Source organism: Ornithodoros turicata, chromosome 8 (genome assembly GCF_037126465.1).
Source record: "Ornithodoros turicata isolate Travis chromosome 8, ASM3712646v1, whole genome shotgun sequence".
NCBI lineage: Eukaryota > Metazoa > Arthropoda > Arachnida > Ixodida > Argasidae > Ornithodoros > Ornithodoros turicata.
The window spans coordinates 23,236,716-23,254,705 of NC_088208.1; positions in this window are offsets into that span (position 1 = coordinate 23,236,716).

Consider the following 17,990-nt stretch of genomic DNA (forward strand, 5'->3'; position numbering starts at 1 on the left):
GTCACTTGACGAATTGTGCTACTCCCATAATGAACCCAACTGAAAGAGAAAAAAAATGAAAAAAGTAAAAAAAGAAGAGGAAATATCACCTCTCCCCCTCCCCGAACTGCACATGCATATCTGCGTGCCCTAGAAGTGAACTGAATCGTGACAAACTAAAACTAGAGCAAGGAACTCGACGGCACATACCTATAGCACGCGGTCCTAAAATACATGCAGTTTCGACATCACTGCTCACTATAAAGTTTACAGGTGTTAACATTGCTACATCTCTCTTCTTGGGTTCCCATAACACCCAACACCGTGACTATATCGTTTTATTGTCCAAGCGATCGAGAGCAGATTTCAATGTAGCTCCTTGGGGTGCATCATCTATCTCATTCTACTGTGCTCAGTTATAAGGAAATGAGTTGCTGCTTGTGAAATATCTGACTTGCGATAAAAAAAAAACACAAAGAAACATCATATTCAAATGATTATGAAACTTGCCATATGTTCATGTTATACTACGTATGGCAGTTCTTTATATTGATGCTCGTAGTAAGGAGACGTTAAAAGTGCTGTTTGAGCGCCTGATGTACCAATATCTGGTTTAACACGACTATGCTATAACTATAATAATAATACATAATAAACTTTATTCACCACTCTCGTGGACGGGAGTTGGGACAAAAAAGCCCAGATGACTTGACAAAGCTCCCAACGCCCTGGCAGCATCATAAACACACCAAAAAGAACAGTCTGCAACAAATACGCTGCAGTTACAGACCAGTCAAGGTACACTCCCTTCAAGCAAAATACATATTACAAGTACATATTATGTATTATAAGTCCATATTACAAATGGGTAGTTTCATTTTAAATCGAACAACGTGTGAAAGTCGTATTTTTTAATTCGCCCAGAAAAAATATATGTTAGAGGACAGTTCAAACGACGCAAATCGCGCCACGTGCGACGCTCGTGCGTGGAGTAGTTTCCGCGTAGGAGAGGGGGAAAGTCGGAGGCTGCTTGGGCGCGCTTTCTTCTGGACCGACTTTGACGGGATCTAGCACCGCTAATTTTATGTCTAGGAACTGGAGGTTTTTTATGATTATAGGCTGCACCATAGACACTGTCGACAGCCACCCACAGAACTCTGAGAGCCACAGATTTTCTGTTAAAAAATGCCAAACTTGGCGTAAACGTTCAAAAAGGCCAAACTTTGTTACCAATTTTCTTCATGACGGAACGTCTGAGAACATCGAGCTTAGTGCCGTTCGATAGGACGTTGAAAGAGTTTTCGTGCTGTATAGAATTCATTTTCTCAGCCCTGTTGTTTCTGTGTTATTAATTTTAGAATCACACATGGTAGGCGAAAACTGCCAATGTTGCATCTCAATTTTCTCAAAAATGCCATCTTCGATTTCTTTGATTATTTTTCGAAAGGTGGCGTCACGTCTGTACTTTAGAGGTCAAGTGAGACAATCTTTTATTTTTGCCTGAGAGACGCGCAGCGATTTTTTTTGTCAGGCAGGGTGCACGAGGCTGCGGCCTTGCGCGCCCCACCCACGAGCACGCGACCTTCAACCTCTTCTTTGCTATATGTGTCCCGTTGACGGAGAAATCAATGACCACACTGCGTGAGCTTGTTGTAGTGTCCCCGGAGCATCACTTTACGTTTACCCAATGGTCTCTCAGTTCCGTCAGGCTCATTCAAACCGTGGGAGAGTACATGAGTTGCCTGTGCGATCTTGACGAGAAGCCCCAGTTCGACGAACATACCGACAAAGCAGTGAGAAGAAACGAAGCGCTTCGTAGAGATCTTTATCCACTGGTAACATCTTAGCTTTTGTTTCAGGTTGCCACCAGTCCCCCAGGAAGCGTGAAAGTCACATCCTTTTCATTGGTAAAAGAACGAAGAACGGAAGTTTCGAACAACGTAAAATGTGCCCATTGCGAGATCCCTGCAGGTGGTGGCTGCCACCATTGGATTAGCATCATCCGATAGCTGTACACATGTCCTTTCACACGATATAAGGTGAATGGGTTCAAGCGCATGGATGCCAGAAGGACTACTGAAGACCACACCGAGGGTTTAAGGTACCTACGGCTACCGGAAACGAGGGATTTTAGTTGTGCGTTGTTCTGTCGGAAATTTTGATTCCCACGGTGACACTGACACATCTCGGTGAGGGCGAACGTGTTATACTTGAGAGCAGCAACTGTCATCACAGCGGTCTTACGGGTTTTGTACCACCCGTCGTGGTTCCGAAATAACGCTTCGGAGCATAAAACTAATTAAAGCGAGCATGCACACCTTCGGAACTATCACTTATTGCGCCCAAGTTAAGAGGCGACTGCAACCGCGCGACCACAAATTTGTATTCTCAGGTGTTGTAACTTTCTGTCCCCTGTGGCCGTAGTTCTGCCTTCTTAATATGAACTCGCACGACAGCCTCATAGCGTGCGTATGTGCATTGCCTCAAGCACATGTGCGGGAGAATAGTGAATATGCGCACGTGCGTGCGACTCCCATGAAAGTGCGTAATAGCAAGTTCAAGTCGCCCACGAAAGTATTGCCCTGCGTCTCCAAAGGAAAAAAATAAACATACGTACCATAAGTGCAAAATAAGTACATAATGCAACACCTGGGCATTAAATTACAAAGCAGACTACGAAGCAAAACGCGCTCGTAAACATTCGAAGAGCGCCATTGTGTGGAAAAATCGCTCCGCGGAAAGGTAGCCCAACGTCTCAATCAAAAGGAGAAAAGGTACTTCACCAGCAGCGCAAAGTACCGGCATAATTCTGCCCCTGTGGAATAAATCGTGAAAAATATTCCGGCTTTTTAGAAATAATTAAGATCGAACATGCAAAATTTTCGCGTACCACTCGTGGTTTGGCGATACTAGGCGGACAAAGAATGCGCTTGAACCCAGTCACTTTATATCATGTGAAAGGTCATGTCTAAAGCTGTCGGATGATGCTAATCCAATGGTGGCAGCCACCACCTGCAGGGGTCTCGCAATGGGCACATTTTACGTTTTTCGAAACTTTCGGTTTTCGTTCTTTTACCAATGAAAAGGATGTGCCTTTCACACTGCCTGAGGGAGTGGCGGCAACCTGAAACAAAAGCTAAGATGTTACCAGTGGATAAAGATCTCTACGAAGTGCTTCGTTTCTTCTCACTGCTTTGTCGGTATGTTCGTCGAACTGGGGCTTCTCGTCAAGGGCGAACAGGCAACTCATGTACTCTCCCACGGTTTGAATGAGCCTGACGGAACTGAGAGACTATTGGGTAAACGTAAAGTGATGCTCCGGGGACACTACAACAAGCTCACGCAGTGTGGTCATTGATTTCTCCGTCAACGAGACACATATAGCAAAGAAGAGGTTGAAGGTCGCGTGGTCGTGGGTGGGGCGCGCAAGGCCGCAGCCTCGTGCACCCTGCCTGACGAAAAAAATCGCTGCGCGTCTCTCAGGCAAAAATAAAAGACTGTCTCACTTGACGTCTAAAGTACAGACATGACGCCACCTTTTGAAAAATAATCAAAAAAATCGAAGATGGCATTTTTGAGAAAATTGAGATGAAACATTGGCAATTTTCGCCTACCATGTGTGATTCTCAAGTTAATAACACAGAAACAACTGGGCTGAAAAAAATGAATTTTATACAGCACGAAAGCTCTTTCAACGTCCTATCGAATGGCACTAAGCTCGATGTTCTCAGACGTTCCGTCATGACGAAAATTGGTAACAAAGTTTGGCCTTTTTGAACGTTTACGCCAAGTTTGGCATTTTTTAACAGAAAATCTGTGGCTCTCAGAGTTCTGTGGGTGGCTGTGGACAGTGTCTATGGTGCAGCCTATAATCACAAAAATCCTCCAGTTCCTAGACATAAAGTCAGCGGTGCTAGATCCCGTCAAAGTCGGTCCAGAAGAAAGCGCGCCCAAGCAGCCTCCGACTTTCCCCCTCTCCTACGCGGAAACTACTCCACGCACGAGCGTCGCACGTGGCGCGATTTGCGTCGTTTGAACTGTCCTCTAACATATATTTTTTCTGGTCGAATTAAAAAATACGACTTTCACACGTTGTTCGATTTAAAATGAAACTACCCAAATAAAACATATTTACAAGCATATGTACAAGTCATACGGTACAAACGAAAAGAAAAGAAGAGATAGAAACTATACACAGACTAGCTCTAGCAGTTGTTTCTTATCTGCAGGAGCAGCTCCACTGTTGCCATCTACGAGACCATCAGAAATAATAACAAATAAAATAGAATTGGATACCACCCAGGGAAAAGCTTAAAATATCTATGGATGCCCAGAAATCACTCAGTCGTCACCGTGTGTGGCACGATATGTTCGGTAATGCACGATAAATTCATACAAAATATTCTAACTGTCTAATGACAGAGCAGCAGGCACAATACCGCTCCTCGCGATTACCTCACTTTGACCGGGGTCACTGAATTTCTCTTGTGTTCTGCTAATAACACACGCGCGTGCAGAGAGAGGCGCGCTGGGCTGCACGCGCAAGATGAATTACGGAATACGCTCTGCTCGCTCAGCAGATGCCACGTTCCGCCACCGCCAGGGGGAGTTATAGTAAAGCCCATCGAAGCAGAGGAGTAAGGTACACGTTTTACGAAGCCACGTCGAGGGGCATCTGTCGGCACTGCCGGAATTATGTCGGAAAAAAAATGGATGATATATGGGTGACGATGGATGAATGACTGACTTCTTTTCGCTTTGACTGCGCGCCGCTGTGATGGATAGATCGTAGGTGTGGATATTTTACGGATAAAAATAAAAGCTTCGTACGGGTTGATTAAACCCTTTCTTTTGCAATTTGGTTTTACAATTTGTGCACTTTTTCGAGATACCAATATGACGTGTGCGGTAGTCTGCCTTGGTGCTGTGATGAAATAGCGACGCTATCAAGTCATTCAGTGACACTGCTTGAAGCTAACATGACGGAACTTTCTAGTTTCGTCCATATAGGGGACGAAACATATACGAATACGAAATACGCCTACAAAATAGCTTGAAGCGGTTTGTCACACTTCGACATTCGTTATAACGAAATCGCTTTTTTCTAGCTCTCTTCGAATTATAGCCTTATTCGAAATTTTTACAAGCTGCCTGCCATGCGTTTCGAAGCGGATCATCCGACACCCAGCCGACACCGTGCTGTTATTGCGAACATCGAGCTGGCGCGAAACCCCGTACAGCAAGTATATATATATGAGGCACTAATTAAAGGGCTGGTGAGGTGTTCATCACCAAGTTTAGTTTTCTCGCTGGAATGCTTATTTCAAAGCTCCCGAGGTGTTTTCGCACGCTTCTTAGGCTGCCGTCACTATTTTTGTGGTCCCTTCGCTTATATCGAATCTATCCCCCGCTGCCTTTGGGTTCGTTATAACGAGGTTTCACTGTATTTCAGTTTTGCGACGCTAATTTTTCATGTAGTTTTCGCTTAGCATACAAAGTAAAGGTATTCCATAGGCCGGGGTGCACTCGTAAACGCTCTACGCATCTGAACAGAGAAGGAAAATTGAACAAAAGTTGACAACAGCCGGGAGAGCGCTGTAGCCGCGGTAACGCGGAGGCACGTGTAAGTGTAATTACATGCTTGGTTTAGCGATGATGATGGCGTAGGAGTCAGCTGTGGAGTCACCCACGTGGGTCCCGCACGCGGAGCTACGGGTGTCCCGCCTCTGTTTGCCACCTTGTTGGGGGTCGCTTTACCGGGCGCTGGAATCAATGGAACCTTTTCCAGGTGGGTGGCTTATGAGGGTTAGTGACTCTAATGAGGGTGAAGAAGTATCATGGGGAAATATATTAATCTGATTTGAGGCCACGCCTCTTGTGCGCTGCATTCTCTCCCACTCTCTCTCTCTTTCGCTAGATATGTGTTTACCCTGCTTGCCTCGTAGCGGCATGCTGGTCGAGAGAAGATTGTGCGTTCTGGGCCGACTTCACAGGTGTAAATGTGACGCTGTTTTGTCTTAAAAGACCAGCATGCGTGACCAGTGAAATGACAGAATTTAGCATTGTTCGAAACCCAGCTGTTTCATTCATCAAGCAGTCTACGAGGAGCCTCTATGCAAAATATTTTCCACTGCGGATTACGCTATGCAAGTAGGTCAGCTGTCTGCGCAGCTTCCCAGTTTCCCTCTTTCCCCTTTTGCCCGCGAGCGACGTCATTGGTCCTCCTCCCTTATAAAGGGGGCCACATTTCAAGGTGAGGCGCACGTGGTTTCTATACTGTGGACTCATGCCGTTCTCCGTGTACCCCTTATTATTGCCTTGTGAGTGGACAGACACCTCGTCACGTGGTTTCTCCAAGCTTTACCCTCTCCCGTGGAGCACAAGCGCTGCGGCGTGACCTTTGAGGCAGGCCCCGATCTCGTGGCGTGACGTCATCAAGCCGTCGCAAGCACGACGTCGAAGTTTGTTCGGGGACTTGACGATTACGGTGACAGACGGAGGAATAATGATTTCGGCAATAATTGAATTCGGCACGCGACCATTTCCAATATGTGTGTCGTGGCAGCGCCAGTTAGAAAGCGTCGATGTAATGCAGAAGCAGCATGAAAGGTTTACTCGTGCTAAACTATTTTTGTTATCTTGCAGAAAATAGAAGTTGATTTGAGGAATGAAGTGATTGGATGCTACTAACGCGCCTAACGGTCGTGGTGATCATACTCGTTTGCTGAGTCGGCATGCACGACGATTATTTGTACCTTGTGATTTATGATTTATCACACACTAATACACATGCAACCAATATTTATAATAGATAAAAAGCAACTTTTGCAAGAGCTACGAACGACACCTTAACACAGTATGAGGCAATTACACATACTTAGGACGGACACAACACAAGCCCCACAACGCTCTTTTTTTTCTTCTTCTTAATAAACATACCCCCCTCCCCCCCTCACAACGCCCAGTTGCATGCTTCAATTGAGTAATGTCAGTCGAAGAAAATATCCCTGCTGGTGCCGTTTCTTCAACTGCCATTATTCAACTAAACAACACTCTGTCGGGCTTCAAGCTTTAAAATCCTCAAACCACTAATGCCTTGCACAAATCATTTCACACAATACTCCTGCTGCTCCGGTGTTCGTCTGGGTCGTATTTCGCATTCGTAAACTATTCGCCTAATTTTTTTAAAAATTAGGAATACGGCGAGCTGTGCGACTTTTTCATTGGGTCCCAGCTATACCTAATAGCAAATTTTAGTGAACAGGAAGGTGCTCGCGATAGCGCTTCCGAAAAGCCCTTGCGTACGCAAAGGCGACAGCGTACGTTATACTCAAACTCACGAATGTGGTGGTTCCGCGTAATGCGCGAAACCCTCTTTATGTTTGCGACGTAACGTTGCAACGTTTGCAACGTATTTTAAAAACATCTCACGTGAGTGCGATTTGGACATTTTTGCGAGCTTTAGATCTTTTTTCTCTACTATTGCGAGTCTAGTATGATTTTCTCTTGACTTTAATATGTTGTGATTCGGCTCACTTACCACTATTTCAGACTCTGTATTTCAGTACTTGGGTATCTCCTATGTTCTAGATGTGCCACTATTACTATTACTAGTTTCTAATGTGTTGTTGGTTGCGTTTCAATTTGGGGTGCACCATCACCTAGGCAACTGCTGTTCAAACAAACAAATAAATAAATAAATAAATGTTTTACGCGTGCGCAGAAACACCAACGCTATATCTCACGTACGCAAGGGCGACAACGTAAGACGCACTAAAACTCACTAATAAACTAATCGCGACATTCCTTTCAAGCGCCTGACATCATTATCCTCAGCATGGATACGACAGCGCGCACCCTTCGTCGTGTCATATCCTTTTTGTACTGTCGTGCGGTCTACTAAAAGCGGTCTACTAAAGCGGTCTACTAAAATTCAGGAACGTCGTGATGTCAGTCACTTGAAAGGAATACCGCGACTGGCTTATCGTCTTCTGGGCACACTTATCGTGAACATGTTCCGCTATTCTAAAACTCCATGAAAAATCGTGTACCCAATTTTACGCGGAAACCAATAATACGCGAAGCTGCACGTTTTCCATTCCCATGGCATATCCATATTCCCAGCCGTGTCAAATACTCAGCGTTCACTACACAGACCGCCCGTAACATTTTTTCTCCCTCTTCTTGGCTTAGAAGCTTCCCCCCTTTTTTTTCTGTGCGAAGAGTACATGACATTTACCGTATCGTCCCACAGAGTTACAAAAGAAGAACGAGAACGTATGTTTCCAAAAACTCTCCTACACACACGAGTCACCTGATCCCAACTGAGATCGCGGCAGCGATTAATAACTCCCTAATTCGCCGACGCACATATTCCCCATTCTCCCACGGTAAATAAGAGTCATTGATTCCCATTCCCTGCCTCCGTCAAAAGAAGTCGCCCGTATAGTCACTCCCTACATATTAGAGGCTCCCCTCAATAACCGCAGCAACTTCAACTTTTGCCCGTAGTCGCCACCTTATCTTGATGGAACCCCCACAATGCACGCTCGCGTTCCCCGTTTCCAAAGTGGTCGGAAACAGGGAGGCTCGCGCCCTCTGACGCGACGCACGGCATGACACGTGACCTGTCGTGTTGTACAAGGGCATGGCATGGGTGCGTCGTGTCTAAAAAAGAAAGAGTGTGTCGCTGCGATGAGCGGATTAAAGAGTGTTTTGTAGTCTAAGTGGTTAGGGTGAAGGGCTTAGTGGAGTGGCGCTTGCCCTGCTCTAGTTCTTACAGTATACGGACCCTATAAAGGGTGTTCCAGCTAACGTGTATCAAGATTAAAAAGAAAAGAGAATGATGGAACGCATTATCCGAATGAAAGCAACCGAATATTATTAGCCGTCGTATATGGTAGTCGCCGGTATTATTTGCATTATGCTTAAGTGATTAATTAGGTGAGATTAATCAGGTAACAGGCAGTGGCGCACGCCAGCAGAGGCACGTCTTCATCGTCGTCCACGGGACGCCACATCTCTACCATAGCAATACAGCCTTTGCAATGGAGCAGGTAGCACCCATGGTGGGTTGCTGAAAGCTCCAAGGTTTATCTTATTATACTAATTTACTAACTAACTAACTAACTATCCGAGTCGCACATGCGATTGATATAAAAATTATTAGTTATTCTTATTAATTAATTACACCTCGGCCGGGTGTCTCTGAAAACCAACAGCAAAATTTCCCAATTCCACCTCGGCCCTATAGGACCAAGTTCCTATAGACGAGTGGTTCTCTCCTCAAGTCAAGACTGATTGTAGCTGAGGGTGAAGTCCTGTTCTTTCGCGAAAGCCGTGAAAACCAGCTACTACACCTCCATATCTGCCAAGTTGTACGTGCGCGCTTGATGTCCACATCTCTTAAAAATGAACTTCACCACATAACACGATCACCATCAACCCTAGTGACATCGTTCTTTCCCCTGATTTGCTGAAAACGGGGGGGGGGGGGGGGGGGGAGGGGGGGCTTACGCCATTTTTGTGGCATTATGCAGTTAATAAATGCCACAAAAATGTCGTACGCCCCCCGTTTTCATCACATCAAGGCAGAGAACGTTGTCATTCGGGATGATGGTTGGCTAGGAGCGTGCTATGCGGTGAAGCTCTGTGTTTAGAAAGGGAGGGGGGTTCCTGGGGTTTTCCCAGGCGCTTTCAGACATATGTCAGCACAGTTCCCGTAGAAGTTGGCCCAGGACGCACATTCCCCCAGGGCGTCAGTCGTCACGTTGCCCACCTCTGTGAGGCCGACAACGGCGAACCCTATCACCACCACCACCACCATTTGTGTATAGAGCGCAGTGCAAGCGTAGCTATATAAGACAGATGCAATAAAGAAAAAAAGCATATAAAAACAATTTTTTTAAAAGTTTCTTTCTTCATTTTTAAGTGTTGCCTGACGAACTCTCGCGCAGAATCTGCACTTACTAGCCCCAACCTCGAGGAAAATGTTCAGTGCCGTCCTCAGTAGCTTATATTCGTGCTCTGAGAGCGAGCAGCGTTGTGGGCAGTCGCGTGTGCCCAAAGCACTACCGGCGCTACTGAGGACACCACTGAGGAGTCTTCTCAACGTGCGTACAAGCACGCCTGCGATGTGCGGACTCGTTAAAGTGACACTCGTTAAAATTATTTCCGGATGCTTCATTATTTGTAGGAACATAGAAAATCCATGGAAAATCCGTAGAAAATCCGTAGAAAATCCATCGAATGTTGAGGAAAGGGCCGGGGGAATATGTTTCTTGAAAAAAAAGAAAGGGGGGAAAGGTTGGTGAGGCGTTGGCCAACTTGCTATTCCTTTAAGAAGAAAAAACGAAAAGAAAGAACACACACACACACAAAAGGGGCCTTAGAGGCTGGTCGAGAGGCCGGTGGCACGAAGAAAGCTCAAGAGGGTAGTCAGAAGAGGGAAGGGGGGTCGAAGAGGGGGAGGGGAGTCGAGGGTAGAGGAAAGGGGCTCAAAACGAGAGCCGCACAGATACTCTTCTTCTTCTCCTTCAGAGACTGTTCGAACAGAAACTGTTCTTCTTTTGAGCGGCAAGGCGAGAGCTTCCGTTCGGAATATCGGCGGCTCTCGATCGTTCTGAGACCGTTCCCTTAGCATTTCATTATTTGTGGCTTTTGCCGTTCAATGCCTCACACTGCTGGGTTGGGCTATAATAGCGAGTTGTAGTACATTCCAAGAACTCTACGAGAACGATAAGATAAATGAAGTTATGTAAAATTCAATCTTAGCAATATGTGATGTCACCCGCTTGAAAGGAACAGGGCTATTGGCTTATCATGATTTCGGAACTGTTATCGTGAACACCCTCCGACGTACTTCTAAAACTCGCTATTTTTTCTTCCACACCTGCGAAGTCAGAACACTCTAAAAAGTGAGCTTCGCCGTATAGTACGCTCTGCTCCAACCATTAGTACCACGAATGATAGGGTTATCGCTTCTGATTCGAAGAGAGAGGGGGCGTACGCCTTTTTGTGTCAGTTTGGATACATAATAATTGACACAAAAGGGCGTACGCCTTCCTCTCTCCTCGAGTCAGAAGCGATAACCCTTTCAATCGTGGCAATGGTTGGCGCACAGCGCGCTATACTGTCAAGTCCTGTTTTTAGAATGCAGAATCACTCTAAAAAAAAGGTGTCTTCTCCACCTTACACACTCAAGGCGAACGAGCATCTCCTGTTGATTAGTTGATTAGTTGATGAGCGTCTCCTATTGGTATTTGGCACTGTGTCGAACGCATTCAAATGCGGTAGGTTTATGGAGCCGTGACCCTATGACCGAGTCACGTGCTGGTTGACCCTATAAAGCCACGGATAGACCTGCACTGTGGTTGGCCTGTATAGATACCGCTTTAGTGAGGTGTAAAATAAGCAAACACACGCATAACGAAAAGAGAACGAAGACGGAAGACTGGAACAAATCCGTCATTAGCAGCACTGAAAACAAAAGCGTCAGCTATATCCAAATTCAGATAGACATTAAATCCTTACCACAACAGCAACTACTGACTGAACGTAATATACAGTGCATTATTAACCGAGGTTAACTCATACGAGCTTTACTCATACAAGAACCCGAACGTACGATTCCCACAACCACTTACACTTTCTTCCTCTCCATAACGCCCCAGAAGTGACCGCTATTACCACCTCTCGTATTGTTCAGCCACCAAAAGCGGTGTTTTTCTAGGCCACACGCTCAGAGATAATAGAACTCGAACACCACCACGGGCCACTCCATAACCCTTAGCAACGCCTCTGAAGACACACTCTTACCTAGACTCCCCTATACCATTATAATAGCACGCGTCCCATATTCAAACTAGGTGTGAAGCACGTCCTCGTACCGCATACATCGGCCATCTTCACTCACAAAAGTTTATTCGGACACTCTACAGTCAGCATAGACTTCTATGACATTCAGAGAAGTGTCTTTCTTTTTCTTTTTTCACCACTGGCCGCGCGGAAAGGCTAAAAACGCAGTGCGGCAACATGTGGGAACGGCGCCACCCGCTGAGGGGAAAACCAACGGGAGTTGCTCGTCGATTGCTCGAATCGGGCCTGCGTGCGTCAAAGTCAGCGGCGGTTCAGTGAGCAATATGTTTATCCGGGGAGATGGGCTTAGGTGATTGCGTTCGTGAAGTTGAGGGAGGGCGTTTATAAGAGGACATTTGGGTTTCGCAGTTATAGCATCGTCACCGCAGGTAGTCCCGAGGAAAGAGCTTCAGCTCCCACGAGGTGAACGGTGAATCGTCCTCAGAGGAAACCGCTGTTAGCGCGGTGTGAAATGTGGTCGGATTGGGTGTTTTTTTTTTTGTGATTTTATTAGAGATGCACTCTTAAAAATGAACTTCACCACATAGCACGCTCCTAGCCAACCAACATTCCGAATGACAACGTTCTCGTCCATGGTTTGTTGAAAACGTGGGGCGGAGCATATTTTGTGACACTTATGCTGTTCATAATTATCACAAAAAAGGCGTACGCCTCCCGTTTTCAGCAAGTCATGGAAGATAACGCTATCATTCGAGACGATGGTTGGCTAGGAGCGTGCTATGCGGTGAAGTTCATTTTTAAGAGTGTAGCCAACCATCATCCCGAATGACAACGTTCTCGCCCTAGATTTGTTGAAAACGGGAGGCGGAGCCTAAATTGTGCCATTATGCACGGCACAGAATAGGCTCCGCCTATTTTTTACCAAAACGTTTCACCAAGTCGAGTTAACTGACTAAATGCGTATAGGATAGTGAGGTTGCTTTTCGTTGCGTCTTCGTTATATTGAGAGTCTGAGCTTTTCCGGGTTAAATGCCTTTCCCAGATTGGGGAGGAAAAATGGAATCGGGCGCTATTTTTAAATGTATATTTAATTCGGGGTATGAAATCGGATGCTACTGGTACATTCGGGTGCTATCGGATGAATTTTTCTTCTTTTTTTTTTGCTCTCTGTTCTGTAGTCCTCCCGCAGTTAAAGTGCACATGTTGGTCAAACATGGATACCTCGCGGTTTATGTAGTCACACGCATGACCTGTTGTATTATTAAAGGCGCTTCGCATACTTTATCTTTGCACTCAAACTATATTTACGTGAGACATGCATTCAACTGCTAATCAGTGATGCACGTGACACATATGATAAGACGTGACGCATGAATGAAATTCGGTTAAAAATTTGATTGAACTCCAATTGGGCCAACACTGATGCGGGAGGGAATAATCGGGAGAAATCGGGGGTTCTAACCTGAAAACTCCGGCCCTAATATTTCATAACGTTTTCGTCGCGTTTCGTTGCATCTTTTTACGTAACGAAAAAGCATTTCTCCTCTAACGCGTAATTTTTTTTTTCTCAAATGGGGCCGATATTTTAGCGTGTAGTCTTTGCGCAGTATGACACCCATTATTGTTGCTACATTAAACAACAAATCAATCAATGAATCAAACGGAGCCGGCAGAAATGGAGGGAGCGATCGGTGATTCGACAGTAAGGTGCCATTGTTCATGAGACTGTCAGAGCGCTACTCACATACGTATAGCTCTTTTTTGTCCATCCTCTGGCGCGCACGCAAGACCACGCGGCCTTGCTTTCTCATCTCCGATTGGCAGCCTTCCCCTGTAACTTCCTGCCACTGAAAAACAGGAACAAAGACGGGGGGAGGATAATGACAGTGTGCACGGCGTAGAAACTGTAGAGAGATCTCGTGGTCCGACCGCGGCCCGTTAGGCAGAGCCGTCCATCTTCATTCTTTTCAATCGAGCTTTCAATTGAGACAGTGACGTCATTGCGAGACGTGCTTCGAGGGCTATGTTCTTCTTTCTTCGGGGTTCAGTGCAAGTGCGCGCGGCGATGAAGCGATCCATTGGATATTCCGCGAGGAATTACGAGTGCTACGAAAAAACAGTGAGGTGCTAAAGAAAAATGCTTGATAGCGGGGCTAGGGAGAAGGGATAGCTATTAGGGTGATGAGGACATAAATCGTGGATAGCAGCAGAACAGCATGCCTGCAGCCATGTATAGCCTGCTCTGGTGTTCGTGCATAATTTTTTCTGCTGGTTCAGCCACATAGTATCACTCTGCGCAATTTTCGCTGCTGGTTCAGGCATATAGTACCACTTTGCGTAATTTTTGCTGGTGGTTCAAGCATATAAGCACCACACCCTTAGAAAAAAGGGTGGAGCAGTTATACCTTTTAGAAGGTAATACTTGTCGCATATGTTGTGCCTAAAAGGTTGCAAAGTTCTACCCGCTACCTCACTCTCAAAACAGAACTTCACCGCATAGCCCGTTGTCCACCTACTATTGCGACGAATGATAGGGTTATCGCTTCTGATTCGGTGAGTGAGGGAGGAGTACGCCCTTTTGTAGCAATTTGGATATATGATAATTGCTTTTACCACTCTTTTACACCCTTTATCAGACGCTGATGTTGACCTAGGTGGTAACTATAGAAGTTACCACCTTTTCACACCCTTTTTTTCTTAGAGTGCACATTGGGTAATTTCTGCTGCTGGTCCATGCATATAGTACAACTTTGTACTTTGTAATATTTTTTAAACCCTGGTGATTTGAATTTTGTCGCTATCTATAATTTTTTTTCAATGCTACCGCATTATTGGAAGGCGTGTGACGTTCTAAACTTATCCAATAACTAAGCACCAGCCTCGGTGGCTCAGTCGGTAGCGTGTTCGCCTTCTGATCCCGAGATCGCGGGTTCGAACCCGGCCGAGGACGCCAGCAACTTGGTGGCAGGGTACAAGTTGCTTAGACACGCCGTCTTCCGCGAGGGACGTTAAATACGGGGTGCCGTGTGATGAGCTTTCATCGCACGTTAAAGAACCCTCAGGTGGGCAAAAGCAATCCACAGACCGACCGCTGTGGCGTCGCTCATGATCTCAGTTGTCTCGCGACGTAAACCCCCAATTATTAAAAAAAATAATATTATCAATAACTAAGCGCATAAATGAGGAATGGATACGTAAAGACAAATATGGGGATAGTACACTCTAAAAACAGAACTTCACGCCATTTTTGTGCCAATTATGAAGTGCGTAATGGCACAAAAATTGCGTACGCCCCCGGTTTTCAGCAAATCAGGAGAAAGAACGATGTGTTTCGGGATGGTGGTTGGCCAGGAGCGTGCTGTGTGGCGAAGTTCATTTTTAAGAGTATGGCGGTGAAGCCCGGTATTAAGGCTGCGTAGTGGAAGAAAGAAAAAGACAAAGCAAAAAAAGAAAAAAAAGACGAAGGGAAGAAACATGTTCACAGTGGGAGACAAATGGGTCCACGCAGAGGGTGAAAGAGCGAAAAACAAGATGGCGTCAGCAGCGCCGACGGAGGCCACAAAACCGACTATTAAATAATTGTGCTCATTTCCTCAATCGAGCGGGACCCCTCTTCTCCGTCCCCCCGTCTCGGTGCTGCCAGCATCCGACGTCTGACTTTGGCTACACACAGGGACCGACCGTCAACAGACGATCATCTTTTTATACCTAGCGGATACACCCACGTTGCTAGGCTGAGTTTTTCCTTTTAAACATTATTTTTTGTCACATTTGTAGTGGTATTCCATCTTAGGAGTTTTTTGAAAGAATAGAACATGTAAAGTTTTGATGGTGATGATGGTGATGGTGATGTGATAAAGAAAAAAAAATGGGGATGTGAGTTTCGACGAAGTCGAACTGGCTACCCCAGTATCACTCTAAGAAAAAAAAAAGTATGATTTTCTACCCATTTCAGTAGAGCTGCATTGCAACCACATTTCTACTCCAACCAGTTTTACCTTTTGGGTATAACTGCAGTGTAGGAACAAACTACAGAGTAGAATCTGTCGTTCCGCTAACGGCCTTAGGTTTGCCGTCTGACTAGGGTATTAGAACGCTACAACATTACGCAGTGCGGGCGTCCATTAACATTCTGCAACCAACGATATTAAGCTTCTTTTAAGTCCGCCTATTAATATCTCGTTTTCCGCCTTCCCTTGGGAAGCGTCGGCCTTACATGACACCACGTTAAAGGCAATCGGCCAAAAACTGAACATCGTTACATATTGTTGCTCTATACACGTCAGATAGCAATCTACATATAGCTGGGACTTTCGCCCTCACCGAACCCCTCCATCGTCTGACATTGAGTGACAGGAGAGCGCATCTCCCGTTCGACGCTCGAACTGGGCTCGCTTGCTTGACAGGAGATACTGTACGGTAGAAGTGAAGTGGAGGTGGCCATCCCAGTGTGGGAAGGCGAAATTGTGGCATTTCCCTACAATGCTCTCTCTGCAAGGGGATGGGGGTGGGGGGACACTTTGGTGGTGGGGCGCACACACGATTGGAATTAGAAGATGGGACGTCCTGATTTTGGTTGAAGCGTATACTTTATGGGGGTATTAAATGGTAGTAATGAGAAAGAATTTAGTTGCTGTGTCACAAATGTAAGGCTGCGAAGTGCATGTTCGGGCGAGTTATTTGCTTATTTATTTATTTATTTTTTCGTGTGCGCCCAAAGGTATTAAAGGGGTTCTAAATTGTAATTACATCATTCCACGAGGAGCAATTTTTGCATTTTACTCTAAGTGATAAAACTCTACTCTAAGTGATAAAAAATCTCTCTCTACATAACTCTCTCTCTGTCTAAAATCATCTCTCTGTACCATAAAAAAGTGACACTATATAGCCAGTGATAAGAAATGATGAAACTTGTGTTTATTAGCGCACAAGGTTCTTATGCAATGGACTGCAGTTCATCAGGTCATTGCCAGGCACCACTATACGGGAAGAAATCAACTCGTAATTTTACCAAGGCACACTAAAACCAGGAGAACATGAGGCATTTTGAAGAATCTGTGTCGTTGAGTCTTGCATCTCTCCGGTAGACACGTTGAGAGAAGAAAAAAGAAAAAAAGGATGCCGTCACAAGTCATTACAGCCAACGTCTTTATTATCTCTTCTCTCCCTCTCTCTCTCTATAATAGGTCAGTGAATTAAACTTAATTGGTTTCGGTGCGAGAGGCTGCTGCAGATCGCACGATGGTCACTTTCTGTGGACCCTGTGGTACTCGCCAGTCTTACAAGATGGCCGCAGCACCCATACATTTTCCGAAGCGTACACAAGCGCTCGTAGCACGTGGGACTTCTGCTAACCATAGTTGTCACCATAGTTACATCCGGGACAAGAAATAAATAAACTAACTGTAACAGTAAAAGAGTTACTACATTAAAAATGCTATCTGTAGCTGTAAATTAGTTACTTCCACGAAGTAACTAAGCTTTGCAGCTGACTGTTTTATGGACAAGCCACTGGCTGGCCAACCCTATCCCCTATGGGTAACCCTGACTGCATTTAAGACATCTTAGCGCGCTCTCCAGAGACTGTCAGTTAAAACTGCAAGGTTCCAGTAGGGTCTACATGTCCTCGGTTGTGCTGCAATTCTAGAAATTAGGCCATCTCAGCAACTCCTCCAGAAACCTATATTATGATATGATAGGATATGTCGGCACATTTTCCATAGAAGTCGGCCCAGGAAGCACATTCCCCCAGGGCGTCGGTCGTGACGTTGCCCACGTCTGTGAGGGCGACTACGACGAGCCCTTTCATCAGCACCACCATCCCACCACCACATCAGGGTTTAAGCCACTTCCATTGTTCCTCCAGTTAAGTTGTATAACTAGTGTGAGCGAGATTTGAACAACACATGTTCGAGATACAGACAATCATACAAGCGTTTGGACCAAACGATGTTGTCAAACAAGAATTGTATAACCAGTGTTACCGAGCATTATACATACGCAATACACGTTTGAAGACATGTTGTCATACATGTGGCGTACAACATCGTTTTCAACATACAAGTGGTTGAACCAGGCTGATATTCAGATATGTTTGTTTGTCCTATTTTTCGTAGCTGACCTTTTTCTTTCTTTTTGTTTACCAACAAACGCGTTTTGGAGTAGCCAGTTCTGACTGGGTCGGGACTAACCTC